The sequence below is a fragment of the Triticum urartu genome, chromosome 7, assembly GCF_003073215.2.
Source record: "Triticum urartu cultivar G1812 chromosome 7, Tu2.1, whole genome shotgun sequence".
NCBI classification, from domain to species: Eukaryota; Viridiplantae; Streptophyta; class Magnoliopsida; order Poales; family Poaceae; genus Triticum; species Triticum urartu.
In genome coordinates, this window is record NC_053028.1 from 39954019 (window position 1) to 39971755 (window position 17737).

Here is a 17737-nt window from a genome sequence, read left to right on the forward strand (position 1 = left end):
AGCACTCAGCATAGAAAGTCAAAATCGGCCCGAACATTTAACTGTTTCACAGACCCCACATTTGACCTTTTTTGCTGAGAGCTAGTTAGATGTCCAAGTAAACTGAAAATTGGTATAGGCAATCGAAATATACTTTTTGATTTTTATTTGAATTTACAGTTCACCCAGTCAACGGGTCAAAACCGGTCAACAGTGAGAGATGGGTTGAATCCTGGCCTGTTTTGAGAGTTGGGGGTTGTAACTTAGATGGTATTGGAGTTCAGGGTTGTAAATTATAGTAGGGCAAGAGTTCAGGGTTGAAATATGCACTTCTCTCTATTCCATTCGTAAAGCAAGTACTATGGTGTGCTAGCAGCCCAAGTTTTGTGAGATCATGATAACCATATTGCCTAGCTTTGAAGCTTCATAATCACAAACACCGGAAGTCTAAGAGAAAAAATAGAAGTGGTCATAGATACGAATCACGTGCTCCCTCACAGGCGCAATAAATAATATGCAGCCATTACTTAGTAGACATTATTATAGTGTTCAGAAGATGACAAAACTTATGGAATGGCCTACGAGCATAATTGGTTTGATGCCAACATTTGGCATTGCCAATATTTGGCAAGCCAACATTTGGCAAACTCAAAAGTTATCAAATTTTGACAACTTTTTGTGAGATTGACAAGAAAAGTTGGTAGTCAACCAATCACTAGCCAACATTTGGCATTGGCCAAATATTTGCATGCCAATTTTTGGCATCGAACCAATTATGCTCTACATCTGCACCTAGACAAAGCCAAACCATATTATAAGGCTAGATGCAGTAGCATAGAGCAAGCATAACAGTACCATCTAGAATTGTTGCAAAGTTCAACAGAAGAAGGGAGAGATAAATATCAAGTTGATTTTCATGGTTCTTATATGGCCTAGCAGCTCGAGGGATTGAGAGGCATGCGGAATTGGTTGCGAGCTCTCTAGTTTGCAGAATCTTATCATTGGACATTGTTGTTCACAGACCTGTAGTGTGATGGTAGCCTCTGGATCTTGTATGTTCTGGTCTTTTGACGTTTCTCAGCATAGATCTCTCGGACTGAGATTTGAGCTGCAATTCATCTCCTTCTCATAGTATGTGTTAGGATAATCATGATTGAGTCAGTTGATTAGGTTGTGTGTGTCATGCACGTAGGTTGGTTAGACTCCAGAGTTGTTAGCTACGTGCATGCATCGGATGATATGGTTGCATGTGGTTGAGATATTCTAGGAGGTGGGCGTTGTGTGGGTGCATGGATAGAGTTTGTTAGACTCCAGACTCCAGGATAGTTAGCTATGTGTGCGTTCAGGCTGCGGGGTGGCCGGTGAGTCTGGCTATTTAAGCCATGTAATCCAGTCCATTGTAGATGGGGGTATTGTGCCCGGTTAAGAGACAAAGAAAGGCCGTGTGTGCGGCCGTTGCGCCGTTTGTCGGCGGGCGTGGCGTTGTTCGTGCGGCGAGGCGTGGCGCCGTTCATGCGGCGAGGCGTACGTCATCTGAAAATCTATGTCTAGCACTTCTTCTATCTCCGTTTGAGCAAGAGAGACAACAAGAGGTTCGTCTGGCGGTCGTGCCGCTGGAGGCTACTCGGCGTTCGTCGCCGGACCAGGTTTGTCCCAACAGTATGCAACTAGCGACCCTCAGCTCTTGATCACGGGTGCTGAAGTACGTCTAGTGCGTCATCACCTCAGGCAGTTGGCAGTGCCACAGAGATGGCAGAGCTGATGCCTGAATAAGCTAAGTAAGATGGCATTCGGTGCTTGTTGACTGAGCGAACTTGAGCTCTAGAAAAGTGTCTTGTTGCTGTTTCCAACCACAACAAACTTATCTTTCTTAGGTCTGATTCTAGCTGACCAAAGATGCAACCACTGTGCTATGTCGTGTACTGTAGGTCTATAGAGGAAATTTCTACGAATCGTGTCAATGTTCTTTTTAAAAACCTTAAGCGTATTGATCTCCTTGATTATCTAGGATCCCACACACGGAATACAGGTAAGATATGTACATAGGGATGAATGAGAGCACCCCACTGACAAAACAAGTGACTACTATCGTTGGAGTGCAGCTGTCCTCGCGGTCGCTGCAATTTGATAGCAATTTAATTAATTGAGGACATATTGTCGGTCATGCTTAGAGATCATTTAATGCAACGAGGAACCTTGATATTTCTTGGGAATTCCTAAAATAGAATATTATGAAACATGTTAAAACTGCGATATTATTTTGTCAGATGTGCATGACAATTTGAATTTTGTATAATTGTCTGTAGTTCAGACCTTTTCAGTATGGAAGTACTTGATGATGGAGATGCCCATAGCCGATCTCTGGGATCCGAGTCGTCGATCACGGTTGCCTGAGTTTAGCTTTTCACCTACCCTACTATTATTTCATATAGAAGGCCTTTTCATTATTATCAAACCTTATTTACAAATGGTGTCTTTTTACGTTCCCTTCTCTGACACACGTTGATGTGTTGCTAAAATGATACGGTGTTGCCTTGATTGTAAAGATTGTAAAGATCCCCCCTCAAAAACAACGCCTCTGCCCCCCTAATCGCTTGGCTGCCGTTGCCTTCCATCCCTCTGCATCAGGCTCCTGCTCAAGCCCCTTGGCTGTCGGATGTGGCTGCTGGCCATAGTGGACGGGGGTGGCGACCCAAAAAATTCAGGATGCCGGGCCGTTCATCTTGCCGAGATCCAATGCGTAGTAGGCGGGAGCTGCATGGGACGGTTGGATTTGGTATTTCACGACCAGATCTGGCTTCCCGGCTCACTTGCCGCATGGCTATTCAGAGGGGTTTGCTTCTCTCCACATGGGTGTAATGGCCTCATATAGTGGTGGTGGTGATCAAGATCTGGTCAGCCAGATGGTAGTGGCTGCAAACTGTGCTAAAGTGGCCTCTATGTCTCCACGACGGCGGTGGTAACTGCGAGGTCTTCGGAGAGGGTTCATCTCTCTAGCTCCAGTCATTGACTTTAGCAAGGAGATACAAACTATGTTCGAAGGCTTTATACAAAAGGATGGGGCTGCAGCGGTGGTGGTCGCACATCGCATATAGTTGCTCGGATTGCGGAAAAATAATGGCAAGAATAAACGAGTGAGCTCGATATGGTGCTATGTGCACTCGGTCTCGAGCTCCAGCAGCAATGGCAATGTTTTCTGCATTGTTACCTTCTTGAAGGCATTGTTCGGATATCCTCTGACTGATTCTTTAGGGTGAAAATCTAAATTCTTGATTTGATCGTTGGATCCGGTGATGGCGACTGCGTCAACACCTTTCCATTCTTGAAGGCATTGCTGTTGATGGTCTTCATCCTCCTTGTGGAGTCATGATATGATTAGTGTGGATATGGATACTGTTATGGTTGTGCAGATCTGATCACCTTGGATTTTATTTACTTGTTTCCTCGCCTAATCATAGTTTTGGTCTTTTTTGACTTGCAAGTTGCTGGCAATATTTTGTGTGTGTTGCTTTTGCCTGTGTGCATCTTAGTTATGCAAAGACCGAATGTGTTCTCATAGTGTTTCTATCCTCTCGATGCTTCATTTTGAGCCAATAAAATCTACTTTTTATCGAAAAAAGGGTAAATTCCATCGGCACACGGCTGAAGAAACAGCTACATAAGATCAACTGTCGGCCTTAGGAACGTGGAGGATCAGGCGGTCTTTGTCAGCCAGGTATGCGGGAAAAGGTATATCAACCGAGGCAAAACAGAATGTCTGGTTCATCTCTCTCTACTAGCAGCCTATGCCGGACACTCTGTCTGGCCCGCTCAAGCATGGGGCGCAGCTGTGTGGGCTCCCATTATATCAGTAACCTGGTATGCACCATTTAATTCAAGAAGATGGCACGGTGTCCCTGTGGGAGTCTGAGCCGCCATCATCATCCTTGATGCATGGGATTCGCTTGTGAACAACCCTGGAGAATTCCTTGAGCTCAGTGATCTTATGGGGCCCATGGAAGAAGATGTTCAGCCAGTTAATGAGAACGTTGATCATAGTAGCCTCACTCTATCCATGGGACAATCTGGCCACAGTGCCAATTTTGATGCTTTAGCTAATGGGCCCTTGGCTCCTCTCCTACCAGATTTGAATTTGGCAGATGGGCCTATCCCTGCACTTGAGCCTGCCCATCCTCCCCATGTGGAGGCAGTTATGGGCCCCCAGCTCCCAAGGCAGCCTATTATTGATATGAGTTTGGATGTGATTCTGTGGCAGCCAAGCAACAAAGTGGTTGATAGACAGGAGGACCCCATGCAGATGGAGTTGCTGGCTCACCTGCCCTCTACTTCTAGTGCTGCTCCTTTAAAGTTGTTGGTATCTGCAACTAAAGAAAAGAGGACAGAAACATAACAACTGCAGATGGAACCAGTGCCACTGGATCAACCTTTGAATGATATCCCCACAACTCCAAATGGTATGGTTGATACCTCCTCCAATGGTAATTGTTCTGATTTGTCTACCCCCCCTGGTTGCCCCGTACCTGCTTTCCTCAATCAACACAATATTATCACTACAAGTCTTGTGCAACTGAATTTGCCGGATGTTGATCGAGTGCTGTCAACTATGGAAACTGATCATGCTCAGCTGGTAGAGCTCCTAGGTCAGGAGGGAGCTCAGACCTGAAAAAAGCACTTTGCTCCTTCGAAGAATGACAAGGATATCATCCAGGTACCTGTTGATTGGGTCAATTTCTTGTCAGTTAATTTCCTCACACCTGATAAATTTGATTGTGCCAAAAAGTTTGTGAATTCTAATGTCTGGGAGATAATCTCACAAGGGTCTAGCGGTCTCAGTACTCTACCATTTGCTATCCCTAAGATCTGCCCAATTGCTGAATCATTTGTTTCCACTGCCATTGTGTCTCAACAGGGGGAGAAGAGCAGGAAGTAACCTCTCCTTTAATCTCATCTTCAAAAATGCCAGCCGCGGCATCTTCCTCATCAGCTCTGCACAATAACAAGAAGAGGAAGGATAAAGTGCCCTTGGTAGAAACTGAGGTAAGGAGAAGTTGCATATTGCAAAAATTAGCAAATGGATATAAAAAGAACATCTGCACAGATAGGAATTGTATGGCCTGTCATGCTTTAACTCCACCAATCCCAATAAAAGTAGCTAAGAATCTTAACACTGCTTTTTGCAAGGTGCCTGCAAGTGATACTTCTGAGGAACTTCTCTCCAAGAAGCACAAGAAGATCAAGAGCACTACTACATCCAAAGTGGGCCCCAAGGCTGGCAAGGACTCAGCAAAGGCTCCCAGTAGCTGATTCAATAAAGCTCCAGTAGTTGCTTCTTAGCTAGTAGTAATATGGCCTCTAAAGTTGCATTTTTATCTTGAGGATCAGACTCATCCAGCTCTCAATGTTTTAAGAACTTGTCAGTTTGTAATGTCTGAATTTGTTTGGTAGGCACTATGGTTCTTTTGGTGTCATGATCAGTGTAATAGAGGTGCCCTGAGATTGCTATGCTTCAATGTGTCAGACTCAGTTATTATTGTTACAGTAGCACCTTGGGTTATTAATCTTTGCCCACTACTACTTTATGATCTGCAAAGATTCTCCTTCTTTATTCTCTGACATAAGTATTTTCACAGTACATGTTTGCCTACTCTGTACATGTTATATGGCTAGATATTGGACTATTTTGAACTGGAATGTCAGAGGCATCACTGATCCGGATAAATGGACTGCAATCAGAAACAAAATTGAAGAATCTCAGTGTACAATTGTCTGCCTTTAGGAAACTAAGAGAGAACAATTTGACAGTTCTTATATTAAAAATTTCTATCCCAAGAGTACAAATAAATTTTCTTTTCTCCCTTCTATTGGTGCATCTAGAGGCCTCTTGGTAGCCTGGAATGAACAGGTTTTTCATGGACAAATTTTCCATTCCAATGAATACTCCCTCTCAATCAATTTCACCTCTAATCATAATGGAGATTCCTGTATCCTATCCAATATTTATGGTCCATGTCAGCAACCAGATAGGAGCAATTTCATTGATTGGTTTAAGAATTTTCAAATACAAGATGATGTTAATTGGATGGTGCTTGGGGATTTTAATTACATCAGATATTCACACAACAGAAGTAGAGAGGGAGGCAGTATCTCAGACATGTTTGCTTTCAATGAAGCCATTAGCAATCAAGCACTTATTGAAATTCCTGTGAAAAGCAGGAACTTTACCTGGAGTAACATGCAGGATGCTCCACTTTTGAAAAAAATGGACTGGTGTTTCACCTCTGAGACCTGGACTTTGAACTTCCCAGCTACTTTTGCTCATCCTCTGGCAAAAACAACTTCATACCATGTTCCTATTATGATCAAGATTGGTACATCTATACCCAAAGCTAACATCCTTAGATTTGAAAACTACTGGCTGAAACACCCAGATTTTCAGGATGTAGTGCAGACCATTTGGAACCAGGATGTGGGGCACATGGATAGTGCCAGAACTATTGCCACAAAATTTAAGAGGTTGAGGAAAGGATTAAAGACTTGGGCCAAAAACATCTCCAATCTCAAAAAGATCATTGAAGACACCAATTTTTAATTCTCTGCTATGATACCTTTGAAGATGTGAGAGACCTAACTTTGGTAGAAAACAATAGCAGAGAGATCCTCAAATTGCACTTGGAGAAGTTGTTGAAACACCAAAGGCTGTATTGGAAACAAAGAGCAACTATCAGACAAATTAAAGTTGGAGAAGCTAATACTAAGTATTTTCAAGCAAAGGCCACAATCAAATTCAGGAACAAATGTATTGACATGCTCAAGGATGAAAATGGATCAGAGCACCATGCACACCATGCCAAAGCTGCTATTTTATACAGGGCATTTAAAGACAGACTGGGTACAAAGGCTCCTTCTCAAAATCCTTTACAACTCCAACACCTGCTTGTGCACCATCAACATCTTGAAGAGTTGGAAGCCCCTTTTGAAAAGAAGGAAATTGATGAGGTGGTACAGAACATGCCAGCTAACAAGGCACCTGGCCCTGATGGTTTTAACTCTACTTTCTTGAAAGCTTATTGGGGGATTATTAAAGAGGACTTCTATAAATTGCTTGCAGACTTCCACAATGGTAGAGTTAATCTTCAGAGTATTAACTACTCCTTCATTACATTGATACCAAAGAAATACTCTACTTCCTCACCAGCAGAATTCAGACCTATTTCATTACTCAACTGCACACTCAAGATCATCACCAAACTTCTTGCCAACAGACTTCAGAAAGTGATTTTGAGTATGGTCCATAAAAACCAATATGGCTTCCTTAATAATAGGTGTATTCAGGACTTCTTGGCTTGGACTTATGAGTATATCTATCAATGCCACCAATCTAAGCAAGAGATAATCCTTTTGAAACTTGACTTTGAGAAGGCCTTTGATATGATCAATCATGACACTATAGTTGATATTCTGCAAGCTAAAGGTTTTGGCTCTAGATGGATAAGTTGGATTAAAATGATTTATGCCACAGGCTACTCCTCAGTCCTCCTCAATGGGGTTCCTGGGAAACAATTCTTATGCAAGAAAAGAGTTAGACAGGGTGACCCTCTTTCCCCTTTAATATTTGTGCTGGCTGCAGATCTCTTTCAATCCTTCTCTTCTGGAATCTCCTGTGCAACATCATTCTTGTCAAGACTACCCTATACTACAATATGTTGATGATACTATTTTGGTAGCTAAGGCTGATGCTAGACAGTTAAGCCAGATTCAAAACCTACTCCTACACTATGAAACTTACACTGGACTCAAAGTGAACTACTCCAAATCCATCATGATCCCTAACAACACCCCTGCAGACAAGATGCATACTCTATCTCAGTTACTGGATTGCAAGATTGGGTCATTTCCTCATACATATTTAGGGCTGCCACTCTGCATCTCAAACCAAGAATTGAAGACTTTGTCCCCATGTTGACAAGGATTGAAAACAGACTGCTAAGTTGTTCCACCATGCTCTCTACTGGAGACAAGCTCACTCTACTTAAATCAGTTTTCTCTAGTATGCCAACTTTCTTCATGTGCACTCTCATGCTGCCCAAATCAGTGGTTAAACAGATTAACATCTACCTGAAGCAATGTTTTTGGAGAAAGTATGGAACCAAGGACAGTGGCCCTACCCTTATCTCATGGGAGAAAGTATGTAAACCCAAAGAATCAGGTGGTCTTGGTGTCCTAGACATCACCACCCACAATCAGTCCCTCTTCATGAAGCACTTGCATAAGTTCATGAATAAAGAAGATACTCCATGGGTGAATGTCATTTGGGAATCTTATTATCAAGATTCAGCGCCAGTTGATAGGATGATTGGATCGTTATGGTGGAAAGCATTGCTGAAACTACTTCCCACCTTCAAGATACATGCTAAATGCAAACCTTATAAAGGTGACACCACACTTTTCTAGTCAGACAACTGGACTGGACAGACATTGCAAAATGGATTCCCAAAACTTCATTCTTTTGCAATAGACAAGAACACCACTCTTGAGAATATGCAGTGTCAAGATGATATCAGCCTTCTCTTTCATAGACCACTGTCTGAACAGGCCTATTCTCAATTTAACATGGTTCAAGACATGCTCTCCAGCAGAGCTGTTTCTGAAGATAAAGATCAATGGCACTATGCTTGGTCCTCACCGCAATACTCCTCCAGGAAGACGTACAAGCTGCTCAAGGGTGCCAATTCTGCACACAAGATTTTCAAAGACCTGTGGAGCACCACTTGCAGACTGAGGCACAAGATCTTCTACTGGCTGCTTCTATAAGATAGACTTAACACCCGAAACCTTCTCCACAGGAAAAATATGACCATCCAGGACTACAACTGTGCTTTATGTTCAGATCACACTGAGGAAACACTTGCTCACCTCTTCTGGAATTGCCCATTTGCTCTCCAATGCTGGGATTTCCTAACACCCAACAGACACTGAGGTATTTCTATCTAATGATGAAATTCTGATGATCACCAGCCAACTGCCTCAGGAGATTGCTCAAGACATAGTATTGATGAGCTGCTGGGGATATGGTCAGTCCGAAATGACAAGATTTTCAGATCAGCAGCACCACACATCAACTCCTGGAAGCACTACCTTAAAGAAGGTTTATGGGCAGCTCAACTCAGGTCAAAACAGAGCAAAGCAGAGATACTAAATACTTGAACTAAACAGATCCTTTAATTTGCCAATGTGAGCAGGAGTGGGATAAAGTTGTATTTGTTTTTTTCATTGCAAATACTTTTTTTATTTAATGAAATTACCGTAGAACAATTGTTCTACGGTCTCAGTTTCAAAAAAACGTAATGGTGGTATTCGCAGTGGAGGATCACCACGTGTAGCAGTGCATCCCCTTCCGCTAACATTTCCATCAGAGTTATGTAGGAACGATATGTCGTAATGTGAGACCTTCTCCTTTTATGTTTATCCCTTTTATTTTTCTACGCTTTCACTTCATCGACACTAGCCAGATCTCTTGTGCAGATCTTTTTCCGGCTAATCTACTTCCAGAACAACAGATTCCAACAACCACCGATGGCACGCGCAGGAAAGGATCAGACATAGATGCATGTCCTGCCGGTGCCACGGACGGATGAGTGAGTGCTTCTCGTGCCTTTCTCGTTGTGGGAATATCTCTGCCTCTGCACGATTTCTTCGGTGGGCTTGTTCTACCTCGCCACGGGACGGCAAATCGAACCAGGCCAAGCGCATTTTCGCTAAATCTATGTTGTTGCTCAGTGCTCATTGTTGTGGCAACTACTTCAGGAGCTTCACTACGATGTTGCCAAGTCTACCGTGGTGTACTATGACAACATCTCTCCCGTGTGCCTCTCTGCCAACCCAGGATACCACTGGCTACTAAACACATCCAGCATGGCATCCATTTTGTATGGGAAAAATATCTCACTCTTTTTCGACAAAGAGTGTATTTTATTGGCTCAAAATGAGGCATCAAGAGGATACAAACATAATGAGCACACCCGGTCTCTGCATAGCTATGATGCATACAACCAACACTAACACACGCACATAATAACACGTCAACAAATAGCAAAGTCATATAAGACCAAAGCCATGCGTAGACGATGAAAAAATCAGAGTGACCAAATCCATAATAGGAAAACTACAACAATGACCATATCCGCACCAACTATGTCATGGCACCGCGCGAATGACGGGATTCTTCAACGGCAACGCCTTCGGGAAGGGAACGACGCTCAGTCACCGCCGTCACCGGATTCAACCACTTATGGTTAGAATCGAGGTTTTCACCTGAAAAATCAGTCCGACAATATCCGAGCAATGCCTTCAACAACGTAACGGCATAAAAATATCGCCATTGCTACGCATAACCAACTCAGGTCACCTAGGTTTTCACCCCGGAACTCGAGACCCAGTGCTTGAGTAGCACCACCATAACTCATGTGTTGAGGCCACCACATTTCCCCGATCTCAACAGCTACATGCGATGTGTAATCAGCACCGCTGCATCACCATCCCACTACGCCAAGTCATCATCCTTAGTTTGCATCTCACCGTCGAAGTCAACCACCAAAATTGAAGTGAGAAAACCTCGCGAAGATGTATCGATGGCCACCGCAATCGAGAAGCATTAACGTGCGCATCATGGGCGTGCCCTCGCGCTGTCCACCTCATCACAGGTAGGACAAGAAAACCGGATCTGGCTAGCGAACGGGTTGGGCAGGACCGCAAAAGCGTCTCGTTTTCTGTCTCATATTGATTGAAAAGACCATTCTTTGTGTGTCGCGGCGAGATAACACCTCCCCTAGGACGATTTGCCTTCTCCACGAAGGAAAACCTCGCCTCTTCCCCTCGGCGCAACCACACCCTCCTGTTCTCCGCCGCCTCGCCGCCCCTTCCCTCCCCCCTCATCCCTGCTTCAGGGTGAAGCAACACGGCGAATCTCCCCAAGCTGCACGCTGTCTGACGCCTCCGCCCGCGACACCAGGTCCCGCTGCCCCTCCAGTCCCAGCACATGGTCGCGCCAGCCCCGCCCCACGACGTCGTCTGCGTCGATCTGAAGCCCGCACACGATGGGAACAAGGTGGGGATGGAGATGCGGGTCCTTTTCTTTCGATCACCCGTTGAAGATTTTGAAGCTTTCTGTCCATGTCGAGGATTTTTGCCCCAGGTGAGATCACGATATCATACATCATCTTTCCTATTTATTGCTCAGATCAGCACAATGCTTTAGTCCTTTCGTTATTCTTGTTGATCTAATGATAAAACGCTCTACCTTCTTATTTGCCTAAAAGAGCTTATGGGACTTTCAAGATATAGAGAAATCAAATGGTAAAAACAGGTAACTATCGATCTACTTAGTTTATGATGTTATCTGAAAATCGTATCTTTATTCACAGCCAATATCTGATTCCCTGTGTTCTATTTGTATTCAACATATCAAAAATAGTACTATTATCTGAGTAGTCATTTTCCAACAGTTAGTGGTTTCTCTAAAGAAATGAGTAGTGCGTGTTGTTTGCGTGGGTGCATAATATTGTTCTTGCGGATATATTACAATTTATGTTTGTGTGGGTGTCCTACTAGCTCATCATGTGTGCTTGACATAATTCCACATCACGTGTGCTTGACATAATTCCATCACCACTGTTTATAGGAATGCCCACTACATCCTGTTCAGAAGGTTGCATAAAAGTTCCAACTGCGTAAAGATCTAATATCCACCCTCCTTCATATTATTTTCTTCTATGATATATTCAGTATTTAAGAAGGGCGATTGATACGCTTTGGTGTACATGATGGTATGATCCTTTTTTTATTGATTTCTTATATGCCATCAAGACTTGTTTCACTTATATTTCCGCTTTGTTTAGACCATACTTCGTTCTGTAGCGATAGAAGATCATTTATTATACTAATGTACTAGCATATGAACCATCCTTAGCTGACTCGTTTTCCCAAATGCTTTGCCGGTGTCCACTTTAACATTATCTCTAGAGTGTTTACTTAATTACAAATTGTGTGAATAGCTGATTTTAGCATGAACATGCAGTATGCAAAATCTGAATTTTCCATCATATCCCATGGTCAGGGTTCTCTACTAGACAACAGAAAATATGAGGGACATATTTTTTTTCAAGGATATAAATCACACCTGTTGTGTGCATATCTGGTGAGGCAAATTTCTGAGAGGAGAAATATGGAAAACAAATGTTCATGTATGTTTTGTCGTTTGGAACAATTATAACTTGTTTTGGTTCTTTATAGGTTGCTGATGTATGGTCAAATTCCTGAAGTTGCAACTGCACCATTACACTATGTTAAATAATTTTTGATTGACTACTACTGTTTACTTGATGTTTGGTTCAGAAAATAGGATCTAGCTTCAGTTAAGTTAACCATCAGTTTGTTTCAGGCTTCAGGTTATGGGGTGGTGCTGGTGCTGGTCGACGAGCTCACTACCGGCCATGCACGCCTTGAGGTCACGGTCTGAAAGATCTTTTCCTCCGCTGTTCAGATTATTGCTAACAATGTTGATATTAGGAGGCAACATAAATTTGCTTCAGTTTGAAATATGTTTGCTTTTTCTGTATATTTGGTGTAATATAGTATGTGTATATAACTTGGAGATACCAACAATTTAATTTCACATCTATATAAAAATGTGAGATTGTTTTTAAATATGAAACAATTTTTTTTCGAAAAGTCTGGCTTAAATGAGTCAAAGATCCATTTGGAGATTTCTGTGAATATTGCCATTTGCAGAGAATTTATCAGGTGCAGCTTGCTACCGGAGAGCTATTCCAAAGGAAGCAGTAAAGTTCAGAGAAGGGAAACATACATACCTTCAGATTTGCACAACTGTCTGCAACTGCATAGAGCGATTCGTCAGTGATGAATGTCCCACCAATGTTCAGGTGTTGCAGAGAACGAGCCCTTGAAACCTGAAGGACTTTGTGAAGTGCCGTACAACAAGACCCTGGATTGGTCTAAATGGTACATATTCTGGTCTGATTAACGTGCTGTAGCAAAGAACCACGCAGATAGTAATAAGTTAACAAAAGAAGGATTTCTGTCAAAGGTATGTGGACTTTAGAAGGAAATCCGCAGTACAATCTAGAACAAAACCACAGAGGATTTCAATGGTTTTTTCCCTCAAGATTTTACTTGTTTTACATATATTAGTTTTGGGTATTTGTTACTTCAGTTTCATTTTACATTGCACTCATGAGATGATAGTTATACCTTGCATGAGATCCATGATACACACACACACACACACACATCAAATTTGAGAACATGTATTCTGGTATGTCATCAATTGTTGTGCTCATAATTAATTATATTTTCCATTCCTTCATTTGTGCCCTCTAAACACTTGTCATTCTTGTGGCAGGTTCGAGAGTACCGAGGATATACCATCATTTTGAAAATTCGAATTTGGCTAATCCATGTGTACTGGACCTGCTTTTGAAGCCATCCTGTCTCCTTTTTGTGAAGGTAATGCCACTTAAATGCTAAAACGTTGTGCAGTTTAATTGACTAATCTAGATTAATGAATATTACTTGAGTTTCATGAGGTTATCATCCTTTTGTGATATATTTTAGTGTCAATTTTGAAACATGAAAAAATGACTGTTCTTATTTGTGCCCTGTAGTGAATATGCTTTTGCTGGCTGAACTTTACAAAGATCTTAGCCTCGTCATCCATCGTGCACTGGTCTCTTTCTCCTTCTCACCCTTGCCTTTGATCTCTAGGTTGGGTTGTGCGGTTGATTGAGTTTTGTGGGTGACCTGGTCAGGAGAAGGAAGGTGCATCAATTTTGCTTTTCTCAATTCTCCCTTTTGGATTGAGTTGTAGCTAGCTTCCAAGGAAGTTCATTTACTTGATAAGAAAGGTTAGCTTGAAATTGTGATCATTGGTAGTTCAGAAAATGTGGCAGATCTTTTCTTCAGGTTATGCGCTTTGCATGGTCGTCTATCTGTTGTGGCGTCTACATTCTAACTTCTGAGCAAAGCTATATTTTTGCATTATGGCTACTTCTCTTTCATAAAGGAATGTCACTTTATTCATGCTTGATATGCATTCATAAGAAACGGCACCAGACCCATGAGCTTTACCGCCATTGATAAATGGTGCCATTTATTGATGTTGATGTGGGCACACAAGCCTGACCAAAATGAGCAGAAAAGGGGCGCCACACAACGTGGCACCGCCCATTGCTCCCCTCAGGTGGTGCCACATGTTTTGGCCGAGTCACAATTGATGTATGTCTTCCTCCTGACTTGCCCTTGCTTTCTGAAATCTGATTATTACATCAAACATGCACCTGAGTTTGAATTATGATGATCACATGCTACTATCACGAGACAATGCAAATATCTTTCTCAAAGAAAAAAAGTATTTTTTCTTTATCCGCGATATGATCTTTTTCACATGCAAGCATTGTATAGCCGACTAGGTTTGTGATTGAATCTTTTCTTTGTAGTGGTAACAATTTATTGCAGATAACCTAGATTTAATCTACCTTGTGCAACCACTTGTGATGCTGGAGACAACAGGATGCAATGTCAGATCTAGTGTATTTTGGACGTGTCGCTTTAATATTAGCAAGCAGTGACATTTGCTGGTGCCAATTGATGATGAAATTTGATTGACGTACTGATTTTAAACTTTGCAATGATTGGCTATCTTATTCATCTGAATTTTTTTGTGCATGCCAGGAGGAAGCTTGACAGCCTGGGTGCCCGATCTCTCCAAGGTGGTGAGATGGAGGCCTGCTCATGTTGTTTTGCTGGTTGTTGCAGTTCCAGGGCCTCAAAGAGCACACCTCTTCCTCGCCAAACTTGTCATGGAGTGCGGTGACGTTTAATCGCCAATGCCTCTTTTATGTTGAAATCTGTGCTTAAGTTAGATTGAGAAAGATTTTCATGCTGGGTTGATGTTGTTAGTCTGAGATAATGCTAAGGGCAGGGACTTCCTGCATCTGCATGATTGTGTGTCATTTGTGCTATAAGCAAGCCTGGCTTGCTTGCTTTTGAACCAGCTACATTATATGGAACGCATCACCAAAGCAGCTCTATTGTTGGTTGCTACTCACCCAGACTGCAAAAACCAAGTGAAAAGAACGCATGCCAACCTGGCCTCGCTCTCAACTTCCTCTCAGGAGGCGCCACATGTGGCGCCCCAACCGCTAGTCCACATCAAGGTCGCTGCCGGGATGAGATGACCAATCGTCGGCGTGGGCCCAGCAAACAGCGATGCATCGGATCTAAACGTAGCAGCCACACTGACGATGGGCGCCGCATATCTCATCCAGAACGCCATCTTCTTGACCCGGAGGGGCCAGCCGGCAGCACTGATCGGCATCTTAAATGTCGAATCTGGCCCCTGGGCAACGGCCGCCGCCATGGCGCCTCGTCTGCCAGGCCAGATCTTGGCGCAAGCAGCGCATGGGGGCGCTTGTCCTGTCATCCGGACAGCCACAGAGCACCGCCCAAAGCCGCCGCCGTCGGTGAGAAGTCACAAGTACGTGCAAAGCAAGCCCTCAACCAAGCACACAGGTTGATTGATTTGTTGCCAAGCAATACATGCACGTCTAGAATCGATTCGATCTCTCCAGGTCTTCGTAGTCCCTGAAGAACAGCCATAAGCAGGGGCCCCGCCGCCGCCGTCAGCCGCACGCCGGCAGCATCCTCCAGCAACGGCGGAGGGAACGACGGGAGGAGAGGGAGTTAGGCGGGGCAACGCCGCCGCCGCCCGTGTCGCCCGGGATGAGCGACGCGGGGGGCAGAGCGTGATTTTTGGAGAGGTTTGTTACTCCTAAATAATTTGCCAACTTAACATAATTTGTGCTTGCGACACTGTACCAATATTTCATAGCTACATCTGATCTTTCCCGCAGCGTGTGAAGTCATCTAGTTTGGAAGAGGATGTACCAATTTGGAAGGACACGTATTAACCAAGTTCAAATAAATGATGCCACATGCCCCTGTTGTACATCATGAGACTTTCATTATTTGAACCTTCCGAGTTCAGATATCTGACAAATTTATCCGATATAAATGTTATGAGCAATCGAATCATGTGAAGGTAAATCATCTCTATAAATGCGACCACCGATGGATTGTGTGCTCTATGATTCATGACTAGGACACAACCCATGGACCCTCAACAGCTTTCTCTCCTATACCAGCCCTTAGCAAAATTATTGCAAGAAAAAAGGGCGCTTGCTTGAGAATATGTGACATCGGGAATTGAGTGTTTAGTATGCATCGATGATCTTGTGCTGATGCTTGGGCGTACAGGCAGGCGTACCTAGATTGTCGAAGTCTACTTTCCCAGGCAAGACGCAGTTTTAGCAACAACCTTGACCACAACCAGCCTTGCCCATCTGGGCAAGCAAACTGCGGTTCTTCGAGAACCTAGGACAGAACCACTTCCCGTCCATGCACGCGAGATAACTTAGTTCTGCAACACCCTCGACCTGAAGTACCTGCAGCACGGATAGAGGCGGCCGTTGCGGACACGTCCACAACCGATGTTGCTGAACTATTACCTTGAGCAAGGGCCCTGAAGGATATCAAGTGCGTCTTGGTTTCAGGTATTACCACAGAGGTGGCGGAGCTGATGGCTTTAGTGCACAATGTTGCTCGGTAATGCCATGATCCACGACAGTCTTTTGTCTCCTCATTGATTCCCTTCCAGGCTTCCAGTGCAAACGCAGCTAACCAATTTTTCTAAGGCCGATGACCTCCAACCTACTCTATGAACCTTCTTCCAGCTGACTAAACATGCAACCTCCATACAATTTGTCTCTTCCGCAGATTCATAGAGAAAATTCCAACGAAGATCTTCAATCTGCTTTATCACCGAGAAGCCCAAACAGGTTAATTTTAATTAACGTAGATAAAAAAAGGATGGACGAGAGCACAGTGTTGACAAAACATGAGCGGTCCGCTAGAATTTGGTCACAAGTTTATTCATGGCAGGCTGCAGGTTGGCCTTTGTAATGTTCTTGTAATACAACAACAGCTCTAGATATATCTAGGGGCATTTGTAAACTAGGACGGAACCAGTCAAAAATGGAATATTATCTCTGTTAGACCAGCATGACAATTTAATTTGAGTCTTGTTGATTTTGTACACTAGAGTATAATTCACACAATTGTTTCTTTGTGATGGGATCGTTGCAGGGTGGTATTCCGTTTGTAATGCAAGTACCCAAGATGCACTGTCTGATGAAAATGTTGCCTACCTTTTACAGTACATCAAGTTATTTTGGACCGTTTATTTTTTCAATCTAATGTTGCAGATTAAGCAATACTACCGAAGAAATCTGGTAGTATATTCATGATTTAGGGGCACTTTGGGTAGTTCACTATTATAAATCTAACAACAGTTCCTCTAAAAACAAGCTGGCGAGTAGATTCCAAGGTCAGGGTCGATCCAATCCAACCATTCCATGAAATCCTGAATCGCTTCCATGCCTGTTGGGTGCTACCGACTGCCACAAATTCTCAACGGGAGCTTCAGGTCCGCTGTTAGGCAGCAGGTCAATCTCCTAAAGACCTCGACCAAGCCCAATGCCACTTCAAATCCCAAAGCAATCAGAAACGATGCAGATTACCAGCATACTTAGAAATCAATCAGCGTATGAATCAGTACCGGAGTACTCACATTAGCAATCAATCAAATATGTTTGTCAAAAAAGCAAGGGTGTGCAGCTGGCGGAGG

At 43.3% G+C, this 17737-nt stretch overlaps 1 long non-coding RNA gene across 2 annotated transcripts; it reads left to right on the forward strand.

Moving 5' to 3' along the window:
- Positions 1–10531: 10531 nt before the first annotated feature.
- On the forward strand, positions 10532–17232 carry LOC125525744. Of its 2 annotated transcripts, XR_007291416.1 has the most exons (5): positions 10532–11170; positions 11295–11341; positions 11657–12996; positions 13397–13500; positions 13759–17232. It is a non-coding gene; the product is annotated as an uncharacterized LOC125525744 (long non-coding RNA). The 2 variants fall into 2 exon arrangements; XR_007291415.1 differs by having other exon boundaries at positions 11657–13500.
- The last annotated feature ends 505 nt before the right edge of the window (positions 17233–17737 follow it).